This window comes from Geospiza fortis, unplaced genomic scaffold (genome assembly GCF_000277835.1).
Source record: "Geospiza fortis unplaced genomic scaffold, GeoFor_1.0 scaffold188, whole genome shotgun sequence".
Lineage (NCBI taxonomy): Eukaryota > Metazoa > Chordata > Aves > Passeriformes > Thraupidae > Geospiza > Geospiza fortis.
Window position 1 is genome coordinate 2869177 of NW_005054337.1, and position 4036 is coordinate 2873212.

A 4036-nucleotide genomic window follows, 5' to 3' on the forward strand; every position below is an offset into this window, starting at 1 on the left:
GCTTGGGATATTTCCCTTAGCTTCATCAAGGTCTCCTTCAGCCATGTGCAGCTGGGCAGGGGGCTGTGGAAGCTGGCAGAGCTCCTGGCTTCATGCCTTGCTCTCACCTCTGTCATGGGAGAGCACAGCAGGGTTTAGGTTTCACAAACTTTTGGAGAAGGAAGTGTCACGGCCCTGACTTGGTGAGGCCGTGCGTGCAGCCCTTCCACAGCGAGGGAGCGTGAAGCTGACCGTGAAGGCAAATATTGCAAACACTTGGACCTACCTGTGTTTCCTTCCCCTGAGACTCCAGACTGTCATTGGGTGTGTGGCTGGAGGCCTGGTGGACTACCCACTGGGAAAGCCAGAGACTGTCCCCAAACCCCCACGGGCCCCCATGCCACCCCTGCCACCCACAGTGGACACCAGCTCTTCCCACTGGGCCTCCTGATGAACTTCTGCAGCTGAGATACAGCTGTGCTGTGCTGCACGAATTCAGGATCAGACTGTCCTGGAGAGCAGCACTGTGCTATTGCTGCAGCGGTGGGCAACCTGCTCTGCAGCTCCTGGTCACTGTTTGTGCTCCCACCAGCAGAAACTTCTCATTTTTGGAGGGAGCCAGATTCTCAAGGCATACCGTGATCCAGCTCAGACCTGCAGCAGAGGTGATGGTGATCCACCCAGATGATGGCGATCCACCCAGGTAATGTCCCTCTGCCTTCTGAAAAACACGTGTATGAAGGAACAGCCCATGCAGAAATTCCTTCCATATTTTCCCCTCACCATGGGCCAGTTTCCCCACAGACAGAACACCCAGTTTCCCTGGGCTACAGCCTGGTCAGAGGCTGGAGGAGCCACCCCAGCCCTGACCTCTTTTTTTGGCCACAGGACACCTTGAGGAGACAGGAGCTGCACATAGAGGGGATGGAGTTTGGGGCTGAGACCTGGGGACAAGTTCAGCAGTGACCCCCTCTCTGTACTGGGCTGGTTTGTGTCCCACAGGTGTGCTGGGAGAGGGGGATCTCCCAGCCTCCCCAGGCTGCTGAAAATTGACCTCACTTGCCTGAGGATCCTGAGTGTCTCTCTACACCCAACATGGCTCAGGAACAGCTTGGTGTTATCCCTGTAAGTGTTGCATCCTGCCTGCATTCTTGAGCAGGAGGAAGACACGTGTGTTTTCCGTGGAACATCGTGTTTCCAACTCTTTTGTGGGTGCTCGGAAGGGTGTGGGTGTACTTTGCATTCTTGTGCTCAGGTTCAATAAAGCCCAGGCCTCTCTGCAGCCACAGCGGGTGCTCAGGCCTGTGGGGGTGGCCAGCTCTGGTGAGAGCCCTGGGCTCAGGGCAGACCTCAGCTCCCTTTGTCCACCCGCAGCTCAGGGGGTGCAGAGCTCTGCCAGCAAACGCTGTGTCAGACCCAAACGTGTCAGACTCTTCATGGCCTGGGCCCAAAGCTGTGGGGTATCTTGCTCATGTTGGGCACACATCACACCCTCACCTGCCCTGGGCTTCGTCCTGGGAGCACTTAGGGACCAGGGGGGGAAATCACCCAGCAATGCCCATGAACTCTGCATGAAACATATGAAACTTCTGCAAATTCAAGGCTCTAAAGCCACCCATTGCTCCTGGGGTGAGGGAGTAGCTGGGACAGATGCAGCATCACTGCTCGTGAGACTGTCCTGCCCTGGTCCAGCCCAGATCCACCCTGAAACACACCTGGAACATCAGAATCAGATTTTTCTGTCATCTTTGATGCTCCTTTTCCTTTCCCCTCTGTTTATTTCCCCGTTTTCTTTTATCTGTGTCTCTCAAGCCTCCTTTAAACTGTGGAGCTCTTCCTTGGACGCAGAGCCAGCTCCTGCTTGCCTCTGGGGCACAGGCAGTTTTCTCAGAGCAGACTGTGCACCACAAAGCCACACTCTCTTTCATTTGTTTTGCAATTTGTGAGGTTTCTGTATGTAATTAGCTCGTTGGGAGGTAATTGCTCACCTCTCACTGTCCTTGGACTCATTGTGCTCCATTTGATGGTGCAGAGCTGTCCTGAACCAGCCCTGGGACACTCCCCAGAGCAGGTGGGCACCGCAGCCAGGGTGAGGGGTGAGCTGCTGGGCTGGCTTGATGCTGCTGGCCACAGCAAGGTGTGGTGTTCAGGGGCAGGCTGCTGCAGGGGTCACATTTCACAGCCAGCAAAAGGGAGCTGTCCCTGCTCCATCCCTGCCTTGGCTTTCCTCATTCCTGCAGCTCGGGTATATAAAAGCAGCTGCCAGCAGCCGTGGCCATGGGCAGCTCCACCTTGACATCAAAGGGTCCAGGTAAGTGGCACTGAAGGACCGTGGCCACCGTGCCAGCTCCATCAGGCGACCTACAGCACAGAATAACTCAGCTTGAAAAGCAGGAATTTTAATGATGCTTTCCTTTGATTTCTGTAGCAGCATTTAATCATTTATGAAAATTAATTTTTAAAGCTAGCAGAGCTCTTGCTTGTTAAATTCCACGTTTATTCCCGTTGTTGTCAAGTTTGTGATAATGACTAAGCTGGCAGAAAGGACTGGGAGTTTTTTCATGATCTTGGTGACCAGAATTCAGAGCAATTTTCAGCTCTCCAGACCTCATCTCAGCTGGTGTAAAATAAGTGTTTATCTGCAAAGCCAGACGTGCCTTTTGCATGTGCAAGATGCTTGGCTCACTGAAATGTGCATGACCGAGGAGCAGCACCCTGGCAGATATTGTTAATAACTGCAGAGATAGGTGCTGCATGGTCACGTATTCTCTAAGAGCTCTTCTAAGAGCCCTGACATCCATTCTGGTACCCTTTTGCAATGCTGCACACGTCTTTCAGAGCCCCTCCAACAAATCCCACTGATTTTATTTGACACGATTTTCAATAGAAGCTGCTCAAGCCTCTCTCCTTCTCCCCTGTTCAATAATCACAGCTACAGGAGCTGTGCATCATTACGTGCTGATCAAAGGGAAAATGTAAAAGACAGTGAAGTGAATTAAAGTCTAATTTAATTGTGCCGAGAACTGTCATAGAGGGGTTTTTTTAAAGTATCTGGAAGAGATAAAGAAGTTGTTCAGTCTGACCTAAATAATGTTATTTCTCAGTGCTGAACCTCTGCAATCTGCACCCTGTACATTGTTTTTCTCAGAAGGGACAAGCTGGGGTGTCTGTTCAGGACACGAGCTGTCCAGGAAAATGCTCCTAGAGCTGGGACCCCTGGCAGTGCTGCAGAGAGACCATTTTCTCATTTCTTTGCAAACACCTTTCCATGCATAAACAAACACTCCCCAGCCTGCGCTGTCACCCTGAGAAGCCCAGCTCGGGCAGGAACAGAAGGTCCTTGAAGGTACTTTCTTTTGGCTGGGGGTAGATCAAACACAGGGAAAACAGACTCTTTTCACAGCTTGAGTGGAACAAGATGAGAAAAACAAACATCCTGCCCACGGGAAAGTGAGTCTGATTCTGGCCATGCTTTGAGCTTTAATAACACAGGGTGCTCTTCACAGCAGGCAGAAGGACACGACTGTGACACTCGTCGTTTTTTATTTGGCTGTGCCCCTGTGAGTGTTCCTCTTTCAGGGCCATTTCAGAGTGGTTGGAAGCCATCCGTCTCTCTCAGTACAAGGTCCTCCTCCCTCATCTCCATCCCTCTTCCTCCCTTAAAATGGCATTTTCACTTCCCTGCAGTGTCAGGCACCCAGCTCTGCATGGGGGGAGCACAGTCGGGTGCGGAGACATCGATGGCTCCAGAGCGGTGTGGCACTGGGCTTCCCCTGCTCCCTGACAACCAGAAGTGGGAAAAGGGGGCTGCAGGTCAGGGCTGACCTCCTGGGATGGGGGGCATGGTGTCTGGAGGCTGTATGTCCAGGAGGAAGCTCCCCACCAGCCCAGGGCAATGCACATGAAGGCTGGAGAGCTGCACCAGAGCCCAGGCTGTCAATACCCATGTGAAACTGGTGCTTGGGCTGATGTGAGTCTTCCCACAGGTGCTGTGCCAGGACATGCCACCCTTCTGGTGTCTCGTCTTTCTCGGGGCCCTCCTGTCCCCCTCCCAGGG